The sequence below is a fragment of the Simochromis diagramma genome, unplaced genomic scaffold, assembly GCF_900408965.1.
Source record: "Simochromis diagramma unplaced genomic scaffold, fSimDia1.1 OVJJ01000344.1, whole genome shotgun sequence".
NCBI lineage: Eukaryota > Metazoa > Chordata > Actinopteri > Cichliformes > Cichlidae > Simochromis > Simochromis diagramma.
This window is the reverse complement of record NW_024387375.1, coordinates 52,680-73,930: the sequence shown is the minus strand read 5'-3', so window position 1 is coordinate 73,930 and position 21,251 is coordinate 52,680. Positions and strand designations below refer to the sequence as shown.

Genomic DNA, 21,251 nt, shown 5'->3' with positions numbered 1-21,251 from the left:
GTCTACCTGCATTTTCAAAGGATGGGGACTTTGTTATTGGTGGTGATTTTTCCCTTCACGTCTACATGAACACAGTTTACAGTGACTACACCAGCATGCCTGAGCCTGCAAAATGCAAAGGAAGGTTAGTGAGTAAGAAAGTCAGTAATGGGAAGAAGAAGAAGTAAAAACATGTTGGACTGTTGAGAGAAAGGTTTTCATGTGTGTTATGATCAATGGAACTACATTGATTCTGTGTAGTGTTAAAAATAAAAAAAAATAGTCATTTATTCTTTATAAAACAATTTGTTGTGTTTTAAAAAACAGAAATTATACAATATGTTAAATAACAGTTTTATAAAGGAAATGATTTAAAGGAAATGATAAAGGAAATGCATTTAAATGTATTATATTTTAAAGGAAATGAAAAGACTTTAATTAGTAATCCATAATTTTCCACTAATTTCTTATGCCAATCTTTTGTGCTCAATTTAACTGGTCAGGCAACATTTTGATTAACATTTGATCAACAGATACAACCAGCAAATGATCCTGTTGTTGGTTCTATTTAACTTAAACTAAATCTACAGTGTATATTCTAACATTGACACAACTATTTTCAGCCTTTACACCAGTGAACTGCAATCATCACGTGCAATGGTTTTTGCCATAGAAGAGATTAACAACAGCACAGAGCTGCTGCCCGGAATCAGGCTCGGGTATCAGATCTATGACTCATGTGCATCAGTGCCTGTAGCAGTGCACATGGCATTTCAGTTTCTAAATAGCTTCGACCCTGTGTTTTCCACGGATAACAATTGCTCACATTCTGGTATGGTGATGGCTGTTGTTGGTGGCTCGGGGTCTACGACATCCATCAGTTTGTCCCAAGTCATCAGGTCCTTTAACATTCCCCAAGTAAATGTTTTCAATTTCTGTCAATTTTTGAATTTAAAATATGTATGTGCATGATATTTGATTTTGCGGTGTGTGGTGTTTTATTTCATTTGGTTTAGGTTAGCCACTTTTCAACATGCTCATGCTTGTCTGACAAGCAGCAGTATCCCAATTTTTTCAGAACATTTCCCAGTGACCAGTTCCAAGCTGAAGCAATGGCCAAGCTGGTAAAACACTTTGGCTGGACTTGGATAGGTGCTGTTCGGTCAGATTCGGATTTTGGAAATAATGGCATGGCTTCATTTCTAAAAGCAGCACAGAAAGAGGGGATCTGTGTGGAGTACTCTCTTTCTTTCCATCGAACATACCCACATAGCAGAATTCAGAGAGTAGCAGATGTTATCCGCAGGTGTCCTCATCAGAGATATTATTTCCACAAATATTAGACTTACTGTCTTCAAAATTACATTTTTTCATGCAGTTACACTTTAAAATGCTTCTAATGCACAATATTGTCTGTCAAGGTCTACAGCCATGGTTGTTGTGGCACTTCTATCTTTAGGGGACATGAGGGCACTGTTGGAGGAGCTATCATATGAGCCTTCCCCGTCTCGCCAGTGGATTGGCAGTTTCTGGGTAACTAACCCAGAATTAATGAGGTTCAGTTTCTGTGCTGGGGCCATTGGATTTGGGATTCCAAAGTCTATAATCCCAGGCCTCAGAGACTTCCTGCTGAATCTGTCCCCCTCACAAGTGGCGTCTTCTCAAATACTTACTGAGTTCTGGGAGGATGCATTTAACTGCACACTGACCAAAAGTAAGACATTTTTCTTGGTTTAAATTATCTTGTCAACTGCTGATGTTACAAAGTCTAATGCTGCTTCATGGGCTGACCTATTTTCATTGAAAAGCTATGAATGGTGACCAAGTGTGAGGTGAGAATACAGGTGAAACTCCAAAAATTGTAATAATGTGCAAAAGTTCATTTATTTCAGTAATTCATCTTAAAAGGTGAAAGCAATATATGATATTAATATACTAATATAATATATTCCTGCAGCAGGGCCTCAAGGGTGGCCAAACCTCTTCTCTCTCTTCTCCTTGCAAGAAAATTTAAATTCTTAAAGTGTGGCCAAGCACAGTAGCTATCTTGAGCAACAGATACTTGAGGGTAGCTACACATTGTGAAGGTAGTCTTGAATTTCACCATGTAGTTTGAGTCATCATCGGAGACCTCCATGGTGTGATGCAGGTGGCAGAAAACAGATAACCCCCTGAACATGAGACATATGTCTCACCTCAGTAATTATTTTTATTTTAACCCTATTTTGAAGAAACAGTAACAAAAAGTTAAAAAAAAAATAGTTTGATTTACTTGCATGGTTTAAGGACAGTCGCCACCTTTTGGAGTTTTACCAGCTCTAAAAGAGTTAAAGTTACTAGCTTGTGCTTTTGTTTGTCTAAAGCAGCAAAACTGCCTCTTGATTCTTTAGTAGATGAAACATCCTGTATGAGTGGCTCTTTCTGTTGCCCCAGTGGTGTTTGCTCCCAGTGTAGTTCCTCCATATTAGCAGGCCTGTCTGTAAGGCATCTAAATTTGCTTGCTTTTCAGTGTCATAAAGCTGTTGAATTTTACTTGAAATAGTCTTTCGGCACGGCAGTTGGAAAATTGGGTCCCCTGACGATAACTGTAGTCCATTTTCTAACCACCTGTCTTCTACCAATGATAGTGGTTTACAGTCAGAGCAATCAATTTTCGGAGAGAAATTTGTTACTTTGTCCAATATTGAATTGCAAATTTTGGTCCTGAAGCCAGTCATTTCATCAAGTTTGGGCTGCCCACACCTTTTGACTGCTGGAGTCCACAGCTCCAGATGGTACCATAAGGTTGAAGTGTTTCGGTGGTATGCAAATTCCTTTTTTCACAGTTTGCACAAAACCACAATTATCAAGCCTTCCATCGCTTGGGTAGTCTTTTGAAATTAAATTTGCCTCCGATCATTCCTAGCAACGCACTTTCTTCTTATTCTTTGTAGCTCTGATATGTGCATCACTGTAATCGATATACCAGGAAATTGTGCATTGACAAAAGTTAGCTTTTGCCTGGAATGCAAAGTGCAATTAAATGCGTAATTTTTTTATTACGTTGTTTTTTTCCAAATTAATTAATCGCAATTAACGCGTTAAATTCCCACTCCTAGTTTTTATATAACCAATTCAAAGTACTTACAGAACAATCAGGTGTTCTGCATTAAAGAAGATAACACACAAATTATTTTTGCTACTCCAAAAAAATATTTTTGTCCACTCTAACATAAAGGAGAACATCACAAGCCTGATAGCTGCAGGCCTGAAAGCAGGAGGTCTATCACTCCTCGTGTTTCAACCTGGAGGCAAAATTTACATTGCAATCTGCCCTTGGTGGCATTTTGGCAGCAACTACAACATTTAGCAGTTGCCTCATTGTTCTGACACACAAAACAAAATGATCGACTGTACGACACACTAACGACACACTCCAAACACGCTAATCTCTTGCATCTCAAAACTCCCTCTCTTTTTCTTTTGCTCTCTCGCTGCCGTCACTCCTAAAATTTCTCCCTCTTTCTAAGCAACCAATGCCATGTTGCCATATCATCTTTTGATTGGTCGACATGACACATTTTTTCACCAATAGGAAAAAGGTGTTTTTTCTTTTCTTTTGACAAGAGACTGCTTTCGAGCCCTTTCCTTAGAAAACACTGCAGTAAACATAACAAAACTCTGTTTTTTCCGACGCAATCAACGCAATTTAAAAACTGGTACATACTTTGAAGTTCACACTGTTATAACATGAAATGGAGACTAAGGGTTGTCCAGGGTTGACATAACATCTTGTTGCTGTGTCATCTTAAACTGGTCATGTGTAGTTTGAGTCAACATCAGAGACCTCCATGATGATATAGAGGTTTTTGAATAAAGTAGTCATGGTAAACTACTTTATTCTTCCTCAGCCAATCAGCAGCACTTGTGTGACTTTGCCCCCCCTCCCCCAGCTCCTGGTAAGATGAAGACAGCTTCAATCGTCTGTGTGCTGAAAAATAGTAAAGCATTCACATCGCATTTCCTTGTTAGTAATGGTAATGTGATTGTACGATAGAAAATGCAATTAGCTAGATTACTGTTAGTGTTATGTCCTATACTAATTATTCGTGGTAGGATTATTTTCCATTTTTTAATTTTATTTTATTTTATTTTATTTTTTATAAAATAAATATGTTTCACGGTACCAGCATGATTTGCAACATTTATAAAGAGAACACATCTGAGATCTAGTTTAATGTTGACATCTGCTCTGTCTTTTTGTGATTTTAGATGCCACTGCAAAGAAGAAAGTATGTGATGGAAATGAAGACATACAGAATCTGCAAAACCAGTACACTGACACATCACAGCTCAGAGTTACTAACATGGCGTACATGGCCGTGTATGCAGTAGCACATGCCATCCATAATGCAGTGTGCCAGGAAATTAATGGCACTGTAGAGTGTGACAAGTTAACCAAGTTAGAGTCCAAACAGGTCAGAAGAAATAAATATGTTGATGTCAGTGTCTTTCATCAAATGCAATATGAATTGATATGCAATATTAATATTTGTTATTGAAATATTGCATTTTTTTTTTCTTGCTTTCCCCTCCCATTATCCCTAATTTTATCAGATTTTAATTGAGCTGAAGAAAGTAAATTTTTCCCAAAATGGCTATGATGTGTCATTTGACGCTAATGGGGATCCTGTGGCTATTTATGAACTGGTTAACTGGCAGAAAAGTGAAAACGGCGTGACTGAGATAGTGACTGTAGGGCTGTATGATGCATCACGGCACGTGGGCCAGGAATTCCAGATCGACAAAAACATTACCTGGATGGAGGGTAGCATGAAAGTAAGCAGTCAGAATTTGACAAACTTTAGTAATAATAATAATGGATTGCATTTATATAGCGGTTTTCGAGACCCTCAAAGCACTTTTACAATTCTACTATTCATTCACTCTCGCATTTACACACTGGTGGAGGCAAGCTACAGTTGTAGCCACAGCTGCCCTGGGGCAGACTGACAGAAGCAACGCTGCCATATCGCGCCATCGGCCCCTCTGGCCATCACCGGTAGGCAACGGGTGAAGTGTCTTGCGCAAGAACACAACAACCAGGACTGTCCGAGCTGGGGCTCAAACCGACAACCTTCTGATTACAAGACAAACTGCCAACTCTTGAGCCACGATCGCCCGATCGATTAGTAAACAACAACACACAGCTGCATAGTAAATATTTACGTTTATTCTGCAACCTTTGTCTTTCACAGGTGCCAGTGTCAGTGTGCACGGACAGTTGTCCTCCAGGAACTCGTAAAGTGTTGCAGAAAGGAAAACCCATCTGCTGCTATGACTGTATAGCATGTCCTGAGGGAGAGATTAGTAATAGTACAGGTAAAGAGAAATGATTGCCATGAATTTAAAATGTTTCATTGTGTATATATGAAAATCAAGAAAAAATTGTATTTATTTATTTTTTATCCAGATTCGACTGATTGTTTACCTTGTCAAAAGGAATTCTGGCCTAACAAAAAGAGAGACACTTGTATCCCTAAGCCTGTGGAGTATCTTTCCTTTCAGGACCTGCTAGGAATTATCCTGGCTACATTCTCAGTCATTGGTGCCTGTCTGACCATCGTAACTGCGGCTGTATTCTTTTGTCATAGGAAAACTCCAATTGTCAGGGCCAACAACTCTGAGCTGAGCTTCCTGCTGCTCATCTCACTGACTCTGTGTTTCTTATGTTCATTAACTTTCATTGGAGCACCATCTGAGTGGTCCTGCATGCTGCGTCACACTGCATTTGGGATCACCTTTGTACTCTGTATCTCCTGTGTACTTGGGAAAACTATAGTGGTTTTAATGGCTTTTAAAGCTACAATTCCAGGTAGTAATGTCATGAAATGGTTTGGTCCTCCACAGCAAAGAATGACTGTTGTGTCTTTCACCTTTATTCAAGTTTTAATATGTACTGTATGGTTGGTAGTGAACCCTCCCTTTCCCAATAAAAAATCTAACCACGTACAAGGAGAAAATCATATTGGAATGTGCATTAGGCTCTGCTGCTGGCTTCTGGGCTGTGCTTGGATACTTAGGCATACTGGCTGCCTTTTGCTTTGTTTTAGCAGTCTTAGCCCGCAAATTACCTGATAATTTCAATGAAGCCAAGCTTATCACCATCAGCATGTTGATATTTTGTACTGTCTGGATCACATTTATCCCAGCATATGTCAGCTCTCCTGGGAAATTCACTGTAGTTGTGGAGATTTTTGCAATTCTGGCCTCCAGCTTTGGTCTAATAATGTGTATATTTGCTCCAAAGTGTTTTATCATATTGTTTAAGCCTGAGAAGAACACTAAGAAATATTTAATCAACAAAAATCAGTTATAGTATAGAGCTTCTAGTACTTGCTAATGTTCATCAATTCCTGTTCTGACAAGTGAGTGGTGTGACACATGAGAATGTCAGGGATAGGGTGAGTTGGAAGCTGATGATCTACTGTGGAGACCCCTAAACAGCGTAGACAAAAGAAGAAGAACTAGGAATAATACTGTGGAAACCAAATTTAACAATTCCCAAGAGGCAATAATGTATGGTATTGTGAGTAATAAAATGTACGTTTCTATGGGGCATTTCAAACAAAACATATTACCTTATTATCATGAGTTTAGTACCATATAAAGATCTTAATGTTAAATATAAGTTCAGATTTTAGTATACTTTTTTCTATACTATTATGCTGATAATAATCCTTGTCCTTTGTTTGAACATGATGATGTGATTATTAAATATCTTTTTCAGTGATGCTGTGGCTTATTTCCCAGAAACAATGTTTAGTTTCTATGTAAAAACCATAAATCAGGAAGGCATAATAAAGAAAACTACACATTTCTTTTTTATTTTGTAGTAATAACAGATTGATCAATGCCATGAGGTATAATGATTGTCTATATGCAGTAATATAAGGCGCTTGTAAAGAAAGTAACTAGACTTCTTTGAGTTTTTTGAAGGTGTTTCATCTCTCATCCAAGAAGCTTCTTCAGTCCTAAACCAGATGGTCCCAGATATTTAATTCCTAGTGGAAGTTGTCCCTTAACAAGGTTGTTGATCCACTATTAATCATGTGACTTATGAACAAATCTTCTTTATTTTGGTACCAGTACTGGTTTTATTTTGCTGTATTTATCCGCGACACCTTAAAAATATTGTCGGACATAAACCAGTCCGTGGCACAAAAAAGGTTGAGGACCACTGCTCTAGAATACCTTGAGTAGGTTTCCTCAAAGTCCTCCAAGTGCTGGATGAACATATGGTTAAAATATAACTTCATCAACTAGTGATCGCGACTAGAAAAGTTTCATATCTCAAGAAGCTTCTCCAGTTCTAAACCAAATGGTGTAGTCCCAGGTATTTAATAGTGGGAGTTGTCCCTTAACAAGGTTGTTGATCCACTATTGATCATGTACCTCACCACATGCAGCAATGTGTGAAAAAGGCATGGGTCATTATGAGCAGATGTTTCAGGTGAAGTCATTGTGAGACCGTGCCTCGCCCTATTATGTGACCCACTGAGAGCATATGACCGAAGATGTGAACTGCATTGTTGGTACCTACAGTGCAGTTTTGAGATCTCTTTCCAGGCGCCTCAAACCCCATTCAGATCTTGCATCAGGTGATCTCAATGAGTCATGAACCTTCCGAAGATGGAACACAGTCTTCTGTCCTCCTTCTGTGCTTCATCACCCCCAAAATGAATCAAAGCACCCCCAAAGATTTCTTACTTTTTTTTGACAATATTTGCTGTTTGTGTGACACTCTACTAAAAATATAAAAAGCATACAGTACTTGTTTGAGACATAACATTTTAACAACAAAAGTATAGATAACCCCCCTCCCAAAATGGTTTGTTCCAACTTGGCTCTCCTCTGCTCTGGCTCTAGCGCCGTTGCTGCCAGAGCGATGGTGGCTGAGATGCAGCGGACCGGAGGTGTAAGTGTCTGGCTTAAAACAGGACGTACAGGGAGTGCAGAATTATTAGGCAAGTTGTATTTTTGAGGAATAATGTTATTATTGAACAATAACCATGTTTTCAGTGAACCCAAAAAACTCATTAATATCAAAGCTGAATGTTTTTGGAAGTAGTTTTTAGTTTGTTTTTAGTTTTAGCTATTTTAGGGGGATATCTGTGTGTGCAGGTGACTATTACTGTGCATAATTATTAGGCAACTTAACAAAAAACAAATATATTCCCATTTCAATTATTTATTTTTACCAGTGAAACCAATATAACATCTCCACATTCACAAATATACATTTCTGACATTCAAAAACAAAACAAAAACAAATCAGCGACCAATATAGCCACCTTTCTTTGCAAGGACACTCAAAAGCCTGCCATCCATAGATTCTGTCAGTGTTTTGATCTGTTCACCATCAACATTGCGTGCAGCAGCAACCACAGCCTCCCAGACACTGTTCAGAGAGGTGTACTGTTTTCACTCCTTGTAAATCTCACATTTGATGATGGACCACAGGTTCTCAATGGGGTTCAGATCAGGTGAACAAGGAGGCCATGTCATTAGTTTTTCTTCTTTTATACCCTTTCTTGCCAGCCATGCTGTGGAATACGTGGACGCGTGTGATGGAGCATTGTCCTGCATGAAAATCATGTTTTTCTTGAAGGATGCAGACTTCTTCCTGTACCACTGCTTGAAGAAGGTGTCTTCCAGAAACTGGCAGTAGGACTGGGAGTTGAGCTTGACTCCATCCTCAACCCGAAAAGGCCCCACAAGCTCATCTTTGATGATACCAGCCCAAACCAGTACTCCACCTCCACCTTGCTGGCGTCTGAGTCAGACTGGAGCTCTCTGCCCTTTACCAATCCAGCCACGGGCCCATCCATCTGGCCCATCAAGACTCACTCTCATTTCATCAGTCCATAAAACCTTAGAAAAACCAGTCTTGAGATATTTCTTGGCCCAGTCTTGACGTTTCAGCTTGTGTGTCTTGTTCAGTGGTGGTCTTTCAGCCTTTCTTACCTTGGCCATGTCTCTGAGTATTGCACACCTTGTGCTTTTGGGCACTCCAGTGATGTTGCAGCTCTGAAATATGGCCAAACTGGTGGCAACTGGCATCTTGGCAGCTGCACGCTTGACTCTTCTCAGTTCATGGGCAGTTATTTTGCGCCTTGGTTTTTCCACACGCTTCTTGCGACCCTGTTGACTATTTTGAATGAAACGCTTGATTGTTCGATGATCACGCTTCAGAAGCTTTGCAATTTTGAGACTGCTGCATCCCTCTGCAAGATATCTCACTATTTTTGACTTTTCTGAGCCTGTCAAGTCCTTCTTTTGACCCATTTTGCCAAAGGAAAGGACGTTGCCTAATAATTATGCACACCTGATATAAGGTGTTGATGTCATTAGACCACACCCCTTCTCATTACAGAGATGCACATCACCTAATATGCTTAATTGGTAGTAGGCTTTCGAGCCTATACAGCTTGGAGTAAGACAACATGCATGATGATGTGGACAAAATACAAAATACTCATTTGCCTAATAGTTCTGCACTCCCTGTATTAGCTGCATTTAACCTTCAGTTACTTTTTATATAGTTAGGTAGGAGTCAGACCATGTTTCTTTTTAGCTGAAAAATATTACACCAGGTAACCTGCTGTGTTGAAAACTTGTTTTCTGACAATGTTTGCTACCCTACAATCCGTCCTGCTGTGTAGTAAATTCAGCGACATTTGACCGTCCTGTTGCTCCCATTCAAATTTATACAGCCTATTTAAAATCTAAAACTTTAAATTGTCCGCAGCCTACTGTTGGTTACCACTGTCCTGTTTGTAATGAATACTAACTAGCTAACTGACTGAATGCCCATTAACCTTATAACTCCTGTTGTGTGTGGTGTGTGTGTGTGTGTGTGCGTGTGTGTGTGCGTGTGTGTGTGTGTGTGTGTGTGTGCGTGTGTGTGTGTGCGTGTGTGTGTGTGTGTGTGTTTGTGTACAGAGAGACAGCCAGGTTCATAATAGATATAAGGAAGTTTTTTCAAAAAAAGGAGCCACATTCAGGTAAAAGTGTAAAATCAAATGATCCGTCAATCAAGAATAATGTTGGATCAGTGTTTCAATGTTTATATCTTTTATTAGATGTTCATGTGGTTTGGTTATTTGCCTTTTGGTTGAAAGTAGACTGAGAGAGGACTTTTTGTTAGTGATCTTAATAGAATTTTTTTCATATTAATGTAACTTTTCATCTAATTGAATCTATTTGTGTATGATTGTGTCGTGGTCCCTGTGCCCTGCTGGTTGACCCTCTATTGGGCAATATGTTTGTGGTTTGTTTGCTGTCTCTTGCTCTCTCTCTTGCCACGGCGACGCTCATTGCGGGCTCCCGCTGCTGGCTCACACACCTGCTCATCACCGCACCGGCTGCTGATCCCAGCTGATTACTGCACTACTTAAGATGGCGAGTCTGCGTCTCTAGACTCGTATATTTCTAAATTCCTTTGGAAAGATAAACCCCCACGTATCAGCTTAAAAAAACTACAAAGGACCAAGGATAAAGGAGGATTAGATCTGCCTAACTTTAATCACTATTTTTTAGCCAACAGGCTTCAGTTCATCTCTAGATGGTCTAAACACACCCTCTTAGATGAACCTTGGATAGATGTAGAACAGGCACTATGTAATAACCTAGAGATCTCAGACCTACCATTTATCAGCTCAAACATCAGCTGACATGAATGCTTTAAAAGCATCAATATTAGCTCTTCTTTGACAGCATGGTCTTCATTAATCCCATGCAAATGTACACCTATCTGGAACAATCCGGACATATTACAAAACAATAATATGATAAACTTTCCAGATTGGAGTTGCAAAGGAATTAAATACTTGGAACATATGTGGGAAGGAACAGACTTTATTTCGTTTGACAGACTAGTTACACAATATGAGATCAACAAGAAACGGTTTTTGGAATATCAACAAATTAAATCCATAGTAAAAAATAAATTTAATCCCAGTGAAGCTGAATTACAAACACCACCAAGTGTGGTACAATTTTTTAGTCTAAAACCCCCCAAATTATTGTCTAAAATATACAGAACACTTTCTAAAATAGATGAATCAATATCCCTTCCTATTGCAAAATGGGAAGCAGATTTATCAGTCAACTTAGACCCAATCCTTTGGTCTCAGATATGTTTAAAAACCTTTCAATGGATCAGAAATCCCAGTTTGCAGTTAATACAATACAAAATATTACACAGAGTGCACTATACTGGTCATAGGATGTTCAAGATGGGCTATACGCCTTCCAACAACTGCTCACACTGCACAGCAAATACACCGGACAATTACATCCACGCTCTTTGGTTCTGTCCACCAGTTCAGAAATTTTGGCGTGAGATATGTGAAGACTTATCAAAGTGTCTGAAATGTAACATTCCAGCCTCCCCTTTAGTATGCTTGCTGGGCAACTTGGATGAGGTCACTGCAGAAATAAACACAGCCCACGTTGTTTTTACGGCCCTATGCATTGCCAAGAAAATGGTCCTCATTAACTGGAAAAATAAAAATAATCTTAATTCTAACCAATATAGAAACCATCTAATAGATCACATTAGTCGTGATACAACATCTGACATCACATTTGATCAATCACTTTGGGCTCCTTTGATCGGCTTCATCACCTAGTGGGGGTGGGGGGTCATGGTTTGTTCCTGCTTCGCTATTGTGGTTGATATGGGGGTAGGGACGGCCTTAGGGCGTCTGGGGAGTCCCTAGGGACGTTTCCCTAGAGGGACTAACCTGGGGGATGTGGCCATGACCTGGTTAGGAGCTCTGGGGCTCTTGGATGGTGTTTTCCTTGTGGCTGCGTACAGCGGAGATGGGGGAGGGTCTGTGTTGGCAGAAGTTGGTTACTGGCCTGGTAGCCTGGCTGCCCCTGGGAGGGTCCGGGACGGGCGTGGAGGCTTGGGGGTCTGGGGGTGCTCCGCCCCCCGGTCTGGGGTGCTGGCCGGGCCTTGGGGGCTTGGGTCCTGGCTGTTGTGTCGCCGGAGCAGTGGGCGGGTGGGTGCAGGGGGGCTCAGCCCCAGTGCAGGGGACCTCTGGTGCATCGGCCCTACTAGGGGGCTCTCTAACTGGTGGGGAGGTTGTTATATCTTTGCAGGTGGTCTCCTCACTACAGGAGCTCACTCTGCAGGTGGGGGGAGAGATATAGGAGAGGTGGAGAATGAACTCAACCTGGGTGTCTATTGTCTTGTGTAGTTTGGGAGATGATTGGATGATGGGGTGGGTGCAGTTTTCTCTGGGGTGGAGTCGGGTGGGCTGCCCCGGACTCTGTGGGGCTGGGCGGTGCTGCTGCTGCGGGCCCTGGTCCGGATGGGCCTGGGCCCCCTTGCCCTGGTGGGTTCCAGAGTGTGGGGGTGCCTACTGGGGTCAGCGGGGGAGCTGGCCCCAGGGAGGGGCCACTTGCCCCTCCCTTTCTTCCCTCCCCATCCTCAGCTGCCTCCCTATTCCCGCTCTACCACACCCACCCACACACGCAGGGCTTGGGGTGCAGGTATGTCACCAGGGTGCAGGGGAGGCACTCCCCCTCTGTCCCATTCTGGCCGCCTGTGCCTCAATTTTATTCTGCAACCTAGACACCCACATTACTCACACTCTCACATAACACATACATATAGGGCCTTGGGGGTGGGCACGTTTTACAGCATCCAGAGGATGGTCGGTGTACTCCAACCCACCTCTGGCGCTGGTGCCCTACCCTCAATTTTAAATGCATTTAGACACTAAGGGTTTTCGGGAAGAGCCGTGCTGCTCTCTGAGAGGAAGCTAGTACCATGCTCTCCTGAGTTTTAAATGCACTTTAGAACAGCACACAGCAACACTACATATGAGCGGGCGTAGGGAGGTTTGAGGTCTTCAGTCACCCCGGTTCTGTTAGCCGTCAGGGTTGGGGGTCTGGGATGCGGGGCCTCCCTGCTACTGCAGATAAGGAGGTGGTCCGCTTGCCTCCACCCCAGAGAGAAGGGTTACATCTCCTGGGTCTAGGGTCTTAGACTCAACCTCTCTGGGTACATCTCAGGCCCTCTAAAGTATGGAGGCCTATCTCCCCTCACCACACTCCCTGCCGGTGGCTGATGCCCTCAGACGTTGGTGTGTTGGTGGTCCTTGTCGTCTGGGGATGGGCGCTCATGTATGCACCGGCTCACTCCTGGTGGCTGATTGGCGGGGCCGGGCGCCTGTGGCCCGGCTGGGCTCGTTCCGGGGAGTGGGATGCCCTCAGGCCTCTGGCCTCTGGGCCTGAAGCTCGGTCCTCTCTGGCACAGCTGGCTGCCGGCAGAGCCACACGCCACTGCAACCCCCTCTGGCCTCTGCTCTGTAGCTGCTGGGTGACCTCTCCTTTGGGGCTCTACTCAGCTCTTCCCAGGAGGGTGGCACAGTTCCCCCCCCCCTTTGGTGGTCCTCCTCCGGTCCTTGTACTCTGGGGCCTCTGGATACCTGGGGCCTGGATCTCCTCCATACCTGCTTCATACCCTGGTGGACGGGGCTATGGCTCCCCACACTCCCTAGCAGATCGTTACATGGAGAAACCTTTGGAATACAAGCATGCTGATCCACACAGGTATGCACACAGGTGTACACACGGGTGTTCACAGACGCGGACTACACCTTTCTTGGCTGCTGCCTCAAAGCACATTGTGCGCTGTCTATCTTCCGTGCTGCACAATATCGTTTATTATTTAGTATCTACTGATATCTACTGCTAGCTAGTTTATTGCGATGGTGCTGTTTTTTTTATTATGTTGCTCTTTGTTGTTTGCTTTCTCTTCTGTTTTTTTTTTCTCCATACAGGTGATCCAGGTGTTTTGTTTGTTTTTCTTTTCTTTTTTTTCTTTTTTCTCTTTCTTCCCCCCCTTCTCACCGTCTCTTCTCCCCTTTGGTTTTCTTTCTCTCCCTCTCTTTCTTTCATTCTTTTTCCCTGTCCTATCCCCCAGTCATGTCTGTCCCATTTGTAGCAACTGAAAATAAAATAAATTCATAATTATAATAAAGGTCAATCAAATGGACCAATACGGCAAGGCCATGATGATCCACTTGGTAAAATAAATCCGCTTGGCATCTTTCTTGGCCTTAAGACAACAATTCTGATGGCTAAAGATCCAAACGGGACACAGAAAACAAAACAAAACAAAACAAAAAAAGATGGCGAGTCTGCTCTAGTCTTCACTGGATCGTTGAGCTATCAGCGTCAGTTAAACTTGTGTATCTGCCAACCTGTATCTTGAAAGCCTTTTGTTATTATCCCGCTAACCCAACCTTTTGTGTTTAGATCGTTTTTGGAACCGGATTCTTTTTTTTTTTTTTTTTTTTTTTTTTTTTTTAAATGACATCAGAAACAGCAGTATGCGACATTACGTGATGGCAGAGCTTCAGTTCATCCTTTGTCATTTTTTTTTTTTTTTTTTTTTTTATAATTTTTTTTAATTTTTTATTTATTTATTTTTTTAATAAATAGGACAGGGGGAATGAATGAGAGAAAGAGGGGGAGAGAAAGAAAGAAAACCAAAGGGGAGAAGAGATGGTGAGAAGGGGGGGGAAGAGAGAGAAAAAAAAAAAAAAAAAAAAAAAAAAAAAAAAAAAAAACTCCTGGGTCACCTGTATGGAGAAAAAAGCAAACAAACAGAGGAGACAGCAAACAACAAAGAGCAACATAATAATAGAGAAAACAAAGCACCATCACAATAAACTAGCTAGTCATAGATATCAATAGTTACTAAATAAACGATATTGTGCAGCACGCAAGATAGACAGCGCACAGTGTGCTTTGAGGCAGCAGCCAAGAAAGCTTTAGTCCGCGTCTGTGAATACCCATGTGTACACCTGTGTGCATACCTGTGTGGATCAGCATGCTTGCATTCCAAAGGTTTCTCCATGTAATGATCTGCTAGGGAGTGTGGGGGGGGCCACAGCCCCGTCCTCCAGGGTGTGAAGCGGGTATGGAGGAGATCAAAACTCCAGACATCCAGAGGCCCCCAGAACACAAGAGACCATGGAAGACCAACAGAGGGGCAGCCGCGCCACTGTTCCAGTAAGAGCTGAGGAGAGTCCCAGATGAGGGCTCGCCCAGCAGCCGCGGAGCAGAAGCCAGGGGGAGTTGCAGTGACGCGCCCGTGAGCTCCGCCGGCCCCCAGCTGTGCCTGAGTGACCGAGCCCCAGGCCGAGAGGCCAGGGGCACCCCATCTCCAAAGGGGCCCGAGCGAGCCCCAGGCCCCAGGCCCCGACAAGCGGCCGCCAAGGAGTGAGCCGGTGTGTACCCGGACGCCCACCCCCAGACACAAAGAACCACCAACACACCGACACCTGAGGGAGTCCGCCATCGGCAGGGGAAGTGGCTTGTCTGGTTGGAGATAGGCCCTCCATACCTTGGGAGGGCATGAGGTGTCCCAGCGAGGGGGGGGCTGGCGGGGGGTGCGGGGGGGGGTGGGGGGCGGGCGGGCCGGCGTCTGAAACCCAACCTGCATTTATAGACCACAGAATACGGCACACACAGACACAAACATCCATTCCCACCCCTGCTCTCATATGCACTCACTTCCACCACTCAACCAACGTTGGAGACAGACATTAAAGAGACGCTGTACACACAATCACATCCCAAGCGTACTCTACAACCGGGTCTAGGTACCCTTGCCCCTGGAGGGGTGAATTGCACCCAGACCCAGGTGGTGTTACCCTTTTCCCTGCGGTGGGAGAGGCAGACCACCCCGAATCCGCAGAGCAGGGAGGCCCCACACCCCAGACCGCAGTCGTGACGGCCAACTCCTCCTACTAGCCCTCCCGCTCCAGCAGGCCGCGAGATAATGGGTGTGGAGAAGACTCACAAACCTCCCTCACCCGCTCATTGTAGTGTTGATGCATATGTGTTCTAAGGTGCAATTAAAACCCAGGAGGGCATGGAGCTACCTGCCAAGGAGCAGCAGGTAAGCGCATAGTCCCTCCTGCTAGCCCTCAATGACTAAGTGTATTTAAAATTGAGAGGTGGGCAACGACGTCAGGGGTGAGGTATACACCCTGATGGTAATTTGGACTCCGTGATTGTGCCCACCCCCAAGATCCTATATGTATGTGTAATGAGAGTGTGAATAATGTGAATGTCTAAGTTGTGGGATAAAATTGAGGCAGAGGCAGCCAGAAGGGGACAGAGGGGGGGGTAGCCTCCTCTGCACCCTGGTGACATACCCCTACTCCAAGGCCCTGCATGTGTGGGTGGTTGTGGAGGAGCGGGAAGAGGGAGGCAGCTGGAGATGGGGAGGGAAGGAAGGGAGGGGCAGGTACCGGATTCTGAGAGGAGTGACTGAGGAGGAGCTTTTGTACAGAAAGTGTGGAGCACCCTTCCCCCTAACCCTGTTTCCCACGGACCCTGGCGACCCAGACCCGTTTCCCCTGCACGTTGTATATAGCCACTTGGTGATTGTGTTCACTGTGAATAAATGCACTGTTCTTTGCTTAAAGGAATACCCTGGCCTGTGCCTGAGTCTCTTTCGGAAACCATATCAGATTGTCAGTCCAAGGAGGGAGAGAGGAAAGAGGGGAACGTGAGGAGAAAGTACAAGGTCAGGAAGAACCAGGTAAGAAAACAGACAGGGAACAGTGACAGGCCAAACAGAAACTGTTAAACTGACAAAGAGAAAAAAAACCTGATTTTACTCACACAATCTGGAAGTTGTGTCCTCCCTATATTAAAGCTGCAAAACAAAACAAACTGGGTTGAAACATTTTTGACCCTCTTTAACAACATTCCAACATAACATTGTAATTGATTGGAGAGATTAAAATTAATGATATATTTTTATGTGGTTCAGCCACAACTCTACTAAAACCTCAGCCAGTTTTAGGTAGGCCAACTTTTGGACTGTCCAGTTGTCTGTATGACTGCCGCAGTACATAGATCACATTTGCACACTATCAGAAAGTGCCAAACGGTGCCCTGGTGGAGTGTGGAGCTGTAAAGAGAAGCAGAGTGCTCTGTTTATATTCTAAAAATGTTTTAAGCTTGTTTCAAAGATTCTGTACAGCAGCTTCAAATGTTTTCCAAAAGCACACATACACTTATCAGTGTTTCTCAAACTTTTTACAGTGTGTACCACCTGATAAAAATGTCAAGCTCTCCTAAGTACCACTATGAAAGCATGAAAGTCATAAAACTGTAGCTTGCCTCCACCAGTGTATGAATGTGAGAGTGAATGAATAGTGGTATTGTAAAGCGCTTTGGGTGCATTGAAAAGCGCTATATAAATCCAATCCATTATTATTATTATTATTATTATAAATGTTACAACACAAAATTAGTATTATTAAATTAGTGAAATTAGTATCTGCAATAAAGATTTTTTCATACATTGTATACATTCTACCACAGGCAAAGTTGCCTCCATTTTTATAGTTTTTATTAATATTTTGTAATAATTTATTTGTAATAATTTATTCTGTTTTGGGAATGTTTTTTTATGCATCTGTATTATCTTATACATACCAGGGTTTTAATAGTTTTGCAATTTTCATTAGTTTTTATTTTTATTTAGTTTTGACTTCAGATTTTCAATTTTATATCAGTTTTAATTAGTTTTTACCAATTGTTTGCTAGTTTAGTTTAATTTTTATTTTTTTGAAAATCCTTAGTTTCAGTTTAGTTTTGATTATTTTCAGTTATAGTTTTAGTTGTGTTTGCAATAATTAAGTGTAACAAAATCCCAATTTCATCATATCAGTCATTCTCTTCTGCTCATCCTTGGGTATGTTGCTATTCCAGCTACCATACCCTGCACCCTGGACAGGTCGTCTATCTGTCGCAGGGCTAACACGCAGAGACAGACAACTCACATTCCCACCTATGGGTTCTTTAAATAAATAAATAAATAAATGAACAACCATTGATACCAGGCAACTATAAAATGTATATCTTGGCCCCAATGAGACTATTAACTCTTGCAGCACCGGGTGTTCGTAATTTTGGTTCAAGTGAATTGATGAGCTTTTTGAAGGCAATTGACTCACACAGTTATGTAGATATCCCAGTCCTGTTGTCTCGAGATGCATCACGCCGCCTTGCCTGGGGTTAGCTTGTTTTCTGGGGATGAGGGTTGAGTGTGCTCCCTTACCTTCTCAAGGTAAGCTAGGTTAGCCTTCTTGTGTGAGCTTTTCAAGTGCACTTTAAGGTTTGTGGGATTTTTTTCCCTTTAGAAATGTCCCTCATAATTCGTCTCTTTCCACTACAAGACACTTGCTTTATCCAAAACACAGTCATATTCAAAGCAATCCCAAATTGGACTCTGGCGCTTTCTCCCGACTTTTCCTGACATGATTCTGCGCGTGGACGGAACAGCGACACAGACGACTCGACTAACGTACTTGCCACCTGCTGGCATAATGAGACACAGCAAGAAAAAAATCTGGAAACTAAACTTCATTTTCACCCTTGACTATTGTATGACACACACACATCTACGAAAACTAAACACATTTTTGCTATAAATTCAGTTAATTTTAGTTAGTTTTGTGAACACTCATTACAGTTTTAGTTAGTTTTCCTTTTTTTCCGTTAACGAAAATGTTTTTTCACTTGTAGTTTTCGTTATTTCGTTAGTTTTCATTAACGATAATAACCTTGCCAAGTTCTCCCCGGTTGCCAACCGTACTACCCCTGTTCTCCTCACAGGAAAATGCCTATATCTAAGGCAAGTAGGGAGCGTTACCTCCGAGAAATGCGCTTCCTACCAGTCCAACTGGCGTTATTGAGTAATTTATAATACTTTGGAACAACAGTAAAACACCCAAAAAGTGTTAGACTGTAGTAGGTCCAACCTTATAACCAATAGGGGCTCCACCCCAAACAATAACCAAATTCCCTAATATACTAATATCATTCAGCAGTTCAACTGTTTTAAATGAACAGTCCAACCGTATTAAATCCTCAGTACTGTCATAAGATTTTCACCAAAATCCAAACAGACATTTACCAGTAATTTCAGTGAGTAGACTTTTAATTTTCACAGCCCAATTTGACACACTTTGGAAATAATTCAACAGGTAGTGTCTTACCTCTTTAGATATGATGCGCCGGCGTACGTCCACTCACTTTTGACCACTGGTCAAGTCTGCCCGTCTGACCACCTCGGACCCCGGATTTCTCCGTCCAAACCTCCAACTCACTCTCCCTCCTCAATCCCGGACGAGCCCCCAAAATGTTAAGGGTTCAATATTGAGGAAGGGTACAAGAGGTAAATCGAAGAATAACCACACTGATCCGGCCGGGTGAAGTCAAACGATGATTTAATGCACGCGTGGGAAGATCACTACGTACACAGACGACAATTGATCTTCGACAAATCAAAGCATAAGCATATATTTTATACCATCAGGGCTTAAATTTAATGATGCCCCCTCAACGTCAGATCCATTTCATACATAGGTCAGATCAAAACCACAATAACTTTTAACACAGTTTAAAAAGAACATTGTCTTCGTCTTCACGGCAGGTACTTCCTGTCACTGCCGGATGCTCGCTTATCATCTTGACACATCAGCAGCAGTTCTGCGACAAACTGCTCTTTTTGCAACCCCGAGCAAAACATGATTAAACTTTCACCTATAAATGATTCTCTCTGAGTGTGTGTGTGTGTCTACGTGTGTGTGTGTGTGTCTGTGTGCTAACCACAATTGCACCCTATTTCACCTCGCCGACTAGCTCCTGACCTCTCACCAGACAGAGAGACAGAAGCCACTCTCATATATGTAATAACCGAACTGAAACTATGTATATGTCATCTACTAAATAAATGTTTTAATCAAGAACCTCTACTAAAGGCTTAATACAAGAATATGAACTTATAAACGATAATAAAAATGACCTGATATAAGTGTTTTGTAAGCATGTATTGCAATTCCTTCTATGTTCTAGTTTCCCTCAGCATGTATCACCTGGACAGTCACGCCAGTGAAGCTTAAGACCCTTAATGAACCGAACATCAACTCAAAATAAGCACAGATATGCAATATGTATAAAATAGTTATAACTGCATCTGGAATACAAGGTTAATATGATAACAGTATGCATAAGCCTCTTAAGGCCATCTTAAAACTATCGGTTACATTGTTAAAGCAATGATTATACTGCAGATTATATTGTACTGGTAAAATACTTTTGTTCATTCCCACAATGGTATGCAGGGTGCTCAGCTGCGGACAGGAAAGTACTGCAGAGGGTCATCAACACAGCCCAGAAGATCACTGGCTGCTCTCTGCCCAGCCTGGAGGTCATTGCAAACTCTCGGTACCTCAGCAGAGCTGGCAATATCATCAAGGACCACTCTCACCCCAGCAATCAAATGTTTGAACTATTACCGTCAGGCCGACAGTACAGGTCACATAAAACCAGGACAAACAGATTCAGGGATAGCTTCTTTCCCAGAGCTATCACCGTAGTAAATAAGCACAAAAACAATTGAACCTGCTTAGCTATACCATACCGTCACTGCCATTATATCATGCTGCTATTCATACTGTCATTATATTAATGCTGCTATCCTGTATATATCTTACTTACTATTGTTTGAATACTTGCGATTGTTTTATTGTACTTTTTATATTTTACATTTATATTTATTATTGAATCTTGCACCAAGGGAGTGGCACTCCAATTTCGTTGTACTCTGTACAATGACAATAAAGGCTATTCTATTCTATTCTGTTCTATTCTATTCGGCCTACACGTCCACGTCCATCAACCAAGCCACACCGATGCCAACCATCCCCCAAGCCACACCAACGACGGGCACCATCCAAGTCACCTAAAGCTCTTGGTTTCGGTCGTCTCCTTTCTCTGCTTCTGAAAAGTCCCTCCTTCACCATCGTCGCCCTTCAGATCTGTTGGCCAAGGATCTTTCCCAAAAAGGTGGCCTCCTGGGTGGCTGTAGCTCAGGAGGTAGAGCAGGTCACCTACTGATCGAAGGTTGGTGGTTTGATCTCCTCCAGTCTGCATGTCAAGTATCCTTGGGCAAGATACTAACCCCAAGTTAGTACGATACATCCATCGGACTTTGAATGTGTGTGAATGTAGTTAGAAAGTACTATGTATAGAGAAAGTGCTTGTGAGAATGGGTGTGATTGGATGAACGTGGCATGTTGTATACAGCGATTTGAGTACTAAGGAAGAGTAGAAAAGCGCTATATAAGAATCAGTCCATTTACCATTTACCATCTAAACTGTGTTGTCGCTGCCACTTTCCA

The 21,251-nt window shown here is 42.5% G+C and overlaps 1 pseudogene; it reads left to right on the top strand.

The window, feature by feature from the left end:
* The first annotated feature begins 645 nt into the window (after positions 1–645).
* LOC120719540 lies at positions 646–6,629 on the top strand (annotated as a pseudogene).
* Positions 6,630–21,251: the final 14,622 nt, after the last annotated feature.